Raw genomic sequence first — 11434 nt, 5'->3', positions numbered from 1 at the left:
GGCCTCCAATCCCTAGTTGATTTCATTTTAGATATAGGGTCTCCACTCCCTAATCTCTTTTTCCCAAGGATACACCATCCTGACTTTTATTGCTTTCAATAAAGAAGTAGTTTAGAATTTTGTTACAATAACTCACGAAATTTTATTAGTGAAAACTGGGGTAGAAAAATTTCGTTCGTTTGTTTGTTTTGGTGTCTGAGCAGGTTTTACCTCGAGGCACAGCGTTTGAGACGACCAAAAAAAGCAGTCTCAATCCAGAATAAAAGAAAAAAAAAGAAGAAAAAGAAAGAAGTGAACTCAAAGTGCAGAAGCGGAGAAAAGATGAGGACTGCTCAAGACGTGATTGAAGTCACAAGCTTTGCATATCCCGCCTTGATCCGAGAAGTTGAAAAAGGAATAAACCAGCACCTGCAGCTAACAAGCATCAAGATTCAGATCAGAGTCTGCATGAAGAACCAACCAAGACTCAAGATCAACCTTTAGAAGACTCATAGATAGGAATCTTGTAACTCGTAGCTAATAGGCTTAATTAGTCTTTTTAATTTTGATTTTTGATGTAATAACAGGACCACAGACCGGAACCTCGACGGCACCTCAATCGACTCTCAAATTCATCACTCCATCATTTTTATGAACTACACGTGTCCTGATTCCTTTATAGCCAAGGATATGTAGGCAAATCCGATACCAAGGCTCGGTCACATTCTCCTTTCTTTTAGCTTTCGGTTTCCCTAAATAAGGGTCGGGTCAAAAAACTTGTCTAGTCGTTCTTTGTCTGAAAACTCTTCGCGTTTCCAGTCAAAGAGGGGCAGCTGTAGACATGTGATTTTTGACCCTCCCCAACATTTTTCATATTTTAGCACGTAAATATTTAATTTAGGCCTAATATCGTTATTTCAACTAATTTTGACTCTTTTACTTTATTTTATTATAAGAAAATAAAAATTACAAAAAAATAGTTTCATTAATATTTTGTAATCATTTTTAATCTTGAAAAATACCAAAAATAGTTTTGTTTTAACGGTCAGTCTTATTTTAACGGTTATTTTACTTAAGTAGGACTAATCAATAAATGAGATCGTATTTTAATCTCGTTCGCGGGGAAAGAATAAACTTGGGCTCGAGCAACCCATTTTTAGGCCTAATTTTTGGACCTAGTCCATAATCCCCTAGCCCATAATTCCCAAGCCCAATACCCCTAAAACCCTAGACTTAGACTATAAAAGGACCTACACCCTAATGACTTAGACCCTAGACTCTACACATAACTAGTCCGCCGTTCTTCTTCAGACGATCAGTTGAAAGAACACAAAAATAGGGAGCTAAGGCCTAGAGATGTATTGTGACGACCCAACCCGTCGTCTCATGTATTACAGCCCCGTTTCCCCCCATTTATTGCTCTTTCATGTTTTATTATCAACAATGGGTGAGTTAGAGTTGAATTGAATTGTTTTGGATAACAAATGAAACACTTAGTCTCTTTAAAGAAGGTTTGGTTTGGAAAAGTCAACCGAACGTTGACTTGTTAGTTAGAAAGCTCGGATGTGAATTCCGGTGATTCGGTTAGCTTCGGGAGGTGAGTTGTGACTTAGGAGTGCGATCGGAAGTAATTTTGGAGGTCTGGTGTAGAACTAGGCTTGAATTGGCGAAGGTTGAATTTTATCTAATTCCGGATTGGGAACTTGATATTTACTATTTTAATTGTATTATTTGTTAACGGTTTGCGAATTTGGGTTGAGAGTATTTAATTGGTCGGGCTTGCTTAACATTAGTGTTGGGCGCCATCACGACCGGATATGGGGTCGTGACATATATACAGACAAGAACTCAGCCGTTTTCACAAAGGAGATCCCTCCCCTTACGATTTGGATTTTTCTCCAGCAAAACAATGACCTAAGGCCTAAGAGCTTGGTCTCTTCTTCAACAAAACGGACGACCCCCCTGATTGATCATCTTCTTCTATAAAGAAGAAGCAGCCATCTTCGATGGTGGCTGTTGAAGCAAAAACAACGACCACTCCCTGAACCAGTAGCTGTCGGCCCCATCTCCACCCCGAACTCGACAGACCAACTTTCTTCTCCCCCACAAAAACCAGCAGCCTTCATCACCAAAACCATCCGTAAACAGTGGCTCAAACGCTACTTCTTTCGCCGAGAAACAGTCGCGAAGCAGTCCCAAAAAAAAAAACAGTTCAGCCGAGATTTGAGGTTGTTGGCGAGGGTGCCGTTTGTTGTTTTCTGTCGGAGTTTTTGTCGCGATGCTTGTTTTCAGTTTGGAGTCGACTGGGCGGAGTTCATCGTTGTACTGGGTTGCATCAATTTTTAGATAAACTGTGGTCCAATTTCTCTTCCTTCTTCCAAACTTGTTTTCTTTAGTTTGCTACCGAATGAAGGACTTTATGAAAGGTTCTCTTGTTTGATTTTATTGTTTGCGTGTTAATATATTCTTAACTGAGTAGTTGCTATGTTGAATCAGTGTTTCTTTAATTTAGAACTGAAAATGAATTGGTTTTAATTGCTGTGTTTAGTTAGAATTATGAGCTTGATATTGAGTACAACAAGTTTTGTTATAATTTGGTGCAAGCTAGCATGCTAGATGCTTATCACTATACTATAAGGAATACTGTACGTATTATTCAAGCTTTTATTAATCCTCCTTTAAATCTATTTGACTCCTAATTCCAAAATTCTCTTTTTGGTTCATGTCTTAGTTTTATCTACAAAGTGCTGAAATTTCCTATAAATTTACGTTATTGGTCTCGTGTCTAACCTTCAATTGTCACATAGCTCATTTTCTCGCTTTGCCGAATTCTTTCCCTCTTTTCCACGGTGATGTGCATGTTTGCTTTCCTTTGTTAGTTAATTATTATGGAGACTAAAGGTAAACCGGTAGTTCCTCCTAGTATCGAGGAGTGTACTCCTGGGCCTTGTGATACATCTTCTGATTTCCAGGTTGAAAACCCCTCCTCTGTTCCAGGACGATGCGAACCCATGTCTCGATATATCAGTTTAATAACTGAAATCGGGAAGGTGAAGGCCGAGTGCCGTTGGGGGAAGGCGGTGCAAGTAGAGATTCCTTCACGAGGAGAAGACATAACCAAGTACAAGGCCAGTTTCCTCAGTGTATACACATATCCTTTCACCTTAGGCTCGGTAGAAGCCTCTTTACCATCGATAGATCCAGTAATCCTCGATTTCTGCAGCCAATATCGGGTGACACTTGGACAAGTCTATCCATCATTCTAGCACATTGTTTATATGATTAGGTATTTCTCAAACATGGTTGAGGGGATGACGTTTACCCTCGACCATCTAATTAGACTGTATAGCCCTTGACTTTATTGAGGTGGCCGTATTAAGCTGAAACGTCGATCCCCGAAGGCCTTTTTTGCTAGTATCGATGAAGACAAGGACCGAGGGTGGATGAGCCGCTTTGTCCAAGTCAGGACCTTGGACCTGATCCCTGCTGAGAGAATGCCATTCCCCGAGAAATGGAATATAAATCGTAAATAAACATGTTCCGTTGATCGGATACCTTTTCTTGATTTTGAATTAACTTTCTTCGATGATACAGCTGTCGAGTGGTACGCCGGTGCTGTCAACGATCTCCCGGGCTGGGTCGGACGACTTGATTTGATCTGCCCATATGCTAAGCGCGTGTGGCGCGATCTGGCTAAGAGATCTGCCTATATGCTAAGCGCGTGTGGCGCGATCTGGCTAAGACCCGTTGGGAGGCCAAAAATCATGGTGAGTTTTTATCTCTGTTCATACTTGAGCTCTTTAGAGAAGATATCTCTCACTAGTACTCTCATCCTTTGTGCCAATGCAGGCCTTGGAGAGGCCGTTTTGATGAGGGAACCCCCGCCTGGGGAAGCAGATACCCCGAAGCCTGCTAAGGATAAAAAGAGAAAGAAGAAATCACCGACCGGGTCCCCAAAGCCAAAAAAGGCTAAAGTTCAAAAGCCTGAGGCCGACTCAATGGCCTTAACTCGGGAGACGATCAAAAGTCCTTGTGCCGAGGGCAAAGAGAGTGATGACTGCCCGCTGGTACTTAGGGGGAGAAGAAGTGCTGCTGCCTCGAAATCTACTGAGCTGAAGGTGACTGAGCCGGAGGCTGCTGGAATTGAGGCCGCCGAAGTGGTCCCGACCCGAACTGAGGGAATTGTTAAATGGGGCTTAGAAGAAGTCCCCGGGCCGACCAACGACCAATACACATCGGGTGCCGAGGGGCACCTGGTTGATGAACCCGAAGAAACTAGTGATGAAGCCCCTCGCAGGAGGGAAAGGGCCTCCGTCGACCCAGTCGAGGTGATCAGCGTAGATGAGCCTCTGTCGAGCCCATCATTCTCTCCTGGGCAAATACGGGATGCCCAAGATATGAAAACTCCCATTGTGGGGGCATTCACCGGAGAGAACAGTATGTTTGAAGGATATTTTGCTGGGGTTGAGGAAGGCCTGATATCGATGCCTCATTGATCTTTGAAGAAGCCGAGAAGCTTCGACAATAGGTAATCTTGATTTGACCGCTGTATTTTGAGTTTCTATTCTTGCCTTTACGACTCTCTCCTTCTGTGTTTTCAGGCCTAAAAGCTCTCCAACCAAGCCTTTTCCAAGTCACAAGCAGAGTTGGCTCGTTGTGATGACGAATTTAGGAAGCTCGTTTCTGAATTGGACGAACTTAAGGCCCTTTATGCCCAAATAGAAGGGGAGCTAGGTGACCTTCGAGCTCATTTGGAGAGGACATCTCGAGAGCAGGCTGATCTCGATGAGCAGGTAATACGACCTTCGTGGGCGTATTTTTGTGCTTCAGTCAATCGAGCGCTTGATACCATAATTTGACTTTTTTAGCTCAAGCAAAAAGATGATCTAATGCGAGAGGAGCTTAGAGTTAGAGATACCAAAATCCTAGGGCTGAAGCACCGGATGGATGAGGTGTCTTCCGATAAAGAAACTCTTCAAGAGAAGATGACCTCGGTTGAGTGCCAACTTCAAGGGGCTAGGGGAGAAAGCCGCAAGTACAAAGATCTCCATGCTGAACTAGTTGCTGAGCTAACTGTAGCCAAGTCCAAAGTTGCTGCGCTCATGTCCTTGTACCGAAAAGATGCTGCTGCTGCAAATGCTCGAGCCAGGAAGGTGTCCGAAGAGGCCGAGCTTAAGCTGTCCTGAGCCTTGGAACATGCCTGATTAAAATCTCGGAGACAAGCTTTCGAGGATGTATATGCAGGGGGCATCAGTTTGTCTGTCGAGATCGAGAGGATGAAGGCCCTAGAGGAAGAATCGGCAACTCTGCTTTCTTCCGATGATGGTTCAGCCAGTGAATCGACCAGCGGCTCGGAGGATGATGAAGATGATGGTGAAGTCCCCGAGGGGGAGGGGGCCGTCGATGTTCCGGGGATCGAGGGCCAGGCCGTTGAAGGCACAACTTCCGAGGGAGCTTCGTCTGGTCACGTGACCCCGGTGGTAGATTAGGTTTTCATTTGTCCCTTTTTTGTGTAAAGGTTCCAGGCGTGAGCCTCGTAAATATGTTTTCGTGAAACTTTATCATATATATATGGGTTTTTGCTTTCCGTCATGTCTTATTTTCCTTTTGCCCTTTTGAAATAAATTTCGATGCTTGTCGATAACCAGTTCGGTGTGTCAGACTTATGATATAAACCCCTCAGGTTTTCATGCTCGATGAATGATGGTTGACCGTTCGGGGTTCGATCCTCGAGTCAAATTTCGATCTGGGGGCTATCGACCCTCAAGTTTCTAATCATGTTGGCCCTCAAGCTCTTTAGATCGGCCCTTAGGCACTTTGGGCTGGCCTTTATGCTCTTACGCGTTGGCCCTTAGGCTCTTTTAGGCTGGCCCTTAGGCTCTTAGGCATTGGCCCTTAGGCTCTTACGCATTAGCCCTTAGGCTCTTTTAAGATTGGGTCGATGCTACCTCTAATATGGCTATTGTTTTCCCTCATTTGGCTAAAGACTTTTTGAAGTTTTGATTATGCCTTGGCATGTTTTATGTTCGTCCGACTATTCGACGGATCAAATGAGAACCTCCATTATGAGTCGATATGTGACGATAGCCGAGTGCCTCAGGAGGTTCACTAGAAGGCTGAATTTTCGAAGCTTTTTCATAGGAGGACGATTGCTTTCGAAGCCCCTTTATTGTTCGGAGCTGATATTATTTAAGCTCATTTGCTTATGCTGAGGGTAGCCTGATTAACCGGTTCTTTTTGAAGTATTTTCGAAGTATTTGGAGGCCTTTAATTTTATGGCGGCGATCAGACGTCTCCGAGCTGCGTTATTTCGGCCGGAGCCTTTTGATATGACCGTAGTCTTTTTGTTCGGCTGTAGCCTTTAATCCCCGGGTACGGTGACCTTGGCGTCCATATCGAGGGTATGCCTTTTTATGGGTCTTACAAGTTCAAATACATAGCCTTGGCCTTCATATTGGGGTTATGCATTTTTAAGGTCTTATAAATTTGAGTACGCCTCGTTGAGGTCTTATAAGCTTGGTATTGCCTAATTGAGGTCTTATAAATTTGAGTATGCCTCGTTGAGGTCTTATAAGATCGGTATTTCCTCATTGAGGTCTTATAATTTTGGGCATGCCTTGTTGAGGTCTTATAGATTCGATGCGGCCTTACTGAGGTCTTACGAGCTCGAAATTGCCTTATTGAGGTCTTACGAATTCATGTTTTGATGGCTTTGACGAGCTGACTGTCGATGACAGTCCCCGAGTGTTCGTGGATTTTTGGCCCTTGAGCCATTTTGCGTGAAACTATTGAGTTTCTTCGAGTGTTTTGATAAGCAAAGAGGCTTCCTCAATTAGTTGATGTGTGCGTACACGTTTTTTGCCTTTGGAGGTCCAATTATTCTATATGGACACGGTTCATTCGACCGTTTGGCTCAATACATTATTCTCCTATCGAGGCCCTCCTAGGCATAGTTTGAGTTCTTTGAAGAGGTGACCTCCCGGGGTGATGCCCCCCAGTATTCGAGGTAGATCGAAGAGAAGCCTCGGATACTTGATGAGTTCTCCTTAGGTAGCACATGGATGTTGCCTCGATAAAACCTCGCCGGTAAAACCCGTTTGGGATAAAACCCGGTCTAAGGGAAAAAGAGCGCAACGCATGCTTTAAAATCTGAGGTCTTCGAGCTGGAGGGCGCCTCGATTCCTCCCAATCGAACACCTGCAACAAGTTAGTATAAAACATAAATGAAAATGGAGAGGGTTGCACCTTAACAATGATAGCGTTTGAGCCTCGGTACGTTCTCATCGCTTGCTCCAAGGACGCGGTACAGTCCTTTATTCACCCATTTGGGTGTAGCCGAGAATGTTGGCTGTCTTTCAGCATCGATGCCGGTGCCATATCGTGCACCGCGAACATCTCTTTTGCTACATGCTGCTCCCCGTATACTACTTTTACTCCATCCTTGGTTGGAAATTTCATTATCTGATGAAGGGTTGATGGTACTGCCCTCATACTGTGTATCCACGACCTTCCAAGTAAGGCATTGTATCTCATGTCACCTTCGATGACATGAAACTTGGTATCTTGGGTTATACCGTCCACATCGATCGGGAGAATGATCTCCCCTTTTGTTGTCTCGCTTGCCATGTTGAATCCATTGAGGACTCGAGAGGTGGGTACAATCTGGTCGAGCAGTCGAGCAGTCCGAGCTGCTCCACCACCTTCGACCTGATTATGTTGGCCGAGCTACCTGGATCCACGAGCACACGTTTAATTTGAAATTTATTCAAAAGAAAAGAAATTACCAGTGCATCATTATGAGATTGAGACAAGGTCTCGAGGTCCTCTTCGCTGAATGTGAGAGCGTCCTCCGGTATGTAACTCCGAGATCGCTTTTCCCTGGTGATGGATATTTTCATCCGCATCGACCCCTCCAACGATCATGTGGATGACGTGATGTGGTTCTTTTGGTTCATTCTTTGCGTTCGCCTCTCTTTCTCGAAAGTGGTTTTTGGCTCGATTGCTGAGGAATTCTCGAAGGTGACCATCGTTGATTAGCCGAGCCACCTTCTCTCGGAGCTGCCTACAATCCTCGGTCCTATGACTGTGGATGCCATGGTACTCGCACATCAGGTTGGGGTTCCTTCGAGAAGGATCTGATTGTGCGGGTTTTGGCCATCTGGTATCCCTAATCTACCCATGGCCGATACGATGTCCGAGACACCAATGTTGAAGTTGTATTCTGACAATTAGGGTGCCTCCACTAGCATCGAATGCATGTGAAATCCGGTCTTGCTCATACGGGATTTTTGGCCTCGATCATTTTGAGGTACATTTCGCCTCAAAAATTCTCTTTGATCTTTGAAGTATGGCTGATACCTTTCTTTGCCTGATCTCGACTCCCTTTCGATAGAATTTGATTCCTTTGTTAGGAGCCTGTTTGGATATACTGAGCCAGAGGGGGCTCCCAATTGGTCGTCCTCGACCCTGATCTTCGATTGATATCTGTTGTGTAGATCTGCCCAAGTCACGGCGGGATGCTTAACCAAGTTCTGCTTTAGCTGCTTCGAAGCTACCGAGCTTTGTTCGTTCAAGCCTTGAGTGAAGGCCTGCAATGCCCAGTCATCGGAGACCGGTGGCAATTCCATTCGCTCCATCTGGAAACGAGATACGAATTCCCTCAGCATCTCGTTCTCCCTTTGTTTGATCTTGAAGACGTCGGACTTCCTTGTAGCAACCTTGATGGCACTGGCATGCCCCTTTACAAAAGAATCTGCCAACATGGAAAATGAATCCATCGAGTTCGGGGGTCGGTTAGGAGACCACATCATGGCCCCCTTTGACAGTGTTTCTCCAAATTTCTTCAGCAAGACGAATTCGATCTCGTCATCCTTTAAGTCATTCCCTTTAACAGCACAAGTATAAGCGGTAATGTGCTCATTGGGGTCCGTGGTCCCGTTATACTTCAGGACATCGGGCATTCTGAATTTCTTCGGGATGGGCTTCAGAGCCGCACTCGATGGGAATGGTCTCTGCACGAACTTCTTTGAATCTACACGCTTTTGAATATGGGATGCACCTGGGATCGGATCGACCCTCAAGTTATAAGTATCCACCTTTTTATCGTTAGCCTCTATCTTCTTTTCTCCTGATTCAATCCTTTTAGTGAGGTCCTGGAGCATCTTCATAATAGTGGGGTCCATTGCTGACCCGTTGTCACTCGATCTTTCTGGTGCCTGCTCGACTCGAGGAGCCATATTCGGTGCTGCTGTGCTTGGAGTTTTTTGTTGACTTTGCAGCTGAGCAATAGCCGCTTGTTGTGCTTGCAACATTTCAAAAATGACTTTGAGGCTGACTCCTCCTTCTTCCATCCCTCGTGCTTCTTGGCCTCTAGCCTGGGCTTCCCTATGTCCGTTCCTTATGGGGTCTGCTCCTGCTTCCGTTTTTAGAACGTTGTGGGAGCTGATATCAACTGGCTACACGTTTGGTACTCCCTCAGGGTTTACAGGTGGTACACCCAGCCCTATGCCGCTATTTTCTCCAAGTCCTTCACTGTCGTGAAGAGGTGCATTTTGTATGCTAGACATGATTAAGCCTGAAATCAAAGAATCTTTGACAAGAAAAAGTGTGAAGAGTAACGTGTGTTATAAGAAAACTAGAACCAAAACAATCACTATTATTTTTAGCCCCACGGTGGGCGCCAAACTGTTTACCTTGAAAATGGTAACTACAATTATATTTGATTTTGTGGTTCTAAAAATACGCGATTTATTTATACACTAGTTGTTAGGCAATAGATGCTAAGTGTAAGTAAAGAAAATAAGGAATGCAAACCAATAGGGTCGCAAGGCTGGGCCTCGAGCTGGCTGGAGCAGGGCCTCGAGGTCTAGATGGGGCTAATAGCAATGAACAATTGATGAATAATCAATGATGATGAAGGCCTCAAAGATGGCCTTTTGCGGTTAATAATGAGCAATAAATAAAGAACAATGAGTGAACAATGAAATAATAAGCAATAAATGTGTAGAACAATTGTTTAAGCAAAGGGCAGAGAATGTTGTATTGTATTCAATATGTTGTTTTTACAAAATGACAAGGGTCCCTTTTATATATGAGGGGGTGTCTAAAAAATGACGAAGAAAGGCTACTAGTACAGCTGTATAACGGCTCAGCACGGATTTGTACTATTCTTGCAGACTTTGTCAGTCCTCATTGCATGCCCTCGGGGGTTTTTCGCCTTTCCATGACGGTCGTCGATTTTCATACTGCCTCGAGGTACACCATGGTGAGTCTTCGACGTACCCTGCCGAGGCAAGTACTTCGGGGACGGGCCTTGGACTGTGCTTTAATTCCATCAAGGCCGGGCTTGAACTGCCACAGAAGCCTCAAATCGGTCTTCCCTGATTTTGGCCGTATATAAAGTGTAAATTTTTAAGTCCTTAATTACGACCATATTGTTAAGAACGTAACTATTTTTTTTGGTTGAAAAGATAACCATATTATAGATAGTTAAACAAATACATAAGAGTTTGGAGGATGCATGTAATGCATCAGATTAGTACAGCTAGAGCTAGTAACATGAGCTATTACATCACGATTACTACTAGAACCAGGACTATTAGTGCTACTACTTATTAACGTAGAAGTTGATTTACATAGTCTTCTACGCAGCATGCCTGCCTGATCTTGCTGGTAGGAAGTTAAGACAAAAGAGGGAGGTCTTGAAAAAAGTATACAACTAGCCTCCACATTAACTGCTCCATGCTTAGCCAAACAGTCTGCCACATAGTTTTGCTCTCGGTAGATTCTTTGTAACTTTGGCTCATCCAGCTGCTGGAGCAAGAACCTAAAATCATGAATTATATTATTATATTTGATAGTAGGGGTAAGAAGCAAGTCTAGTGTTGCAGCTGCATCTGTCTCAATGATCAGAGGTGAAAGATGATGTTGGACAGCTAATTTAAGCCCCATTAGAAGTGCTAGTAGCTCTGTGTGTAGGCTGGATCCATGTTGTGCATGTCCTGTAAAACCTAAAACCCAGTTGCCGAGCTGGTTCCTAAAACAGCCACCAATACCACAAATAACTTGACTAAGAGATGTGGATCCGTCTATATTTAACTTAAAACCCTGCCCTTCAGGTGGATGCCATTTAATTTAAAGAGGCAGGCTTGCTGGAATACTTTGTTTAGGGTTTGTGAGATAGTAGAATTCCGCAGCTTGGTTATAAATTAGTTGATCGCTTGCTGCAAGATGAGTGTGCTCAAATATATTCTTATTTCTTATAGTCCAAAGCTACCATAGAGCGAATGGTAAGAGGATGGATAAAGGAATACAATTATAGGATGACAAGTGTTGGTGTGTTATGAAATTGTGCCACCAAGACATAGTATTTGCATTTACTGGACGAAACAAATGATTTATGTCTAGCTTAAGAGCCGCCCAAAGTGATATAGCATTGTGACATCCAAAGAAAATA

The sequence above is a fragment of the Nicotiana attenuata genome, unplaced genomic scaffold (assembly GCF_001879085.1).
Source record: "Nicotiana attenuata strain UT unplaced genomic scaffold, NIATTr2, whole genome shotgun sequence".
Taxonomy (NCBI): domain Eukaryota; kingdom Viridiplantae; phylum Streptophyta; class Magnoliopsida; order Solanales; family Solanaceae; genus Nicotiana; species Nicotiana attenuata.
Note: the sequence above shows the minus strand (reverse complement) of the source record.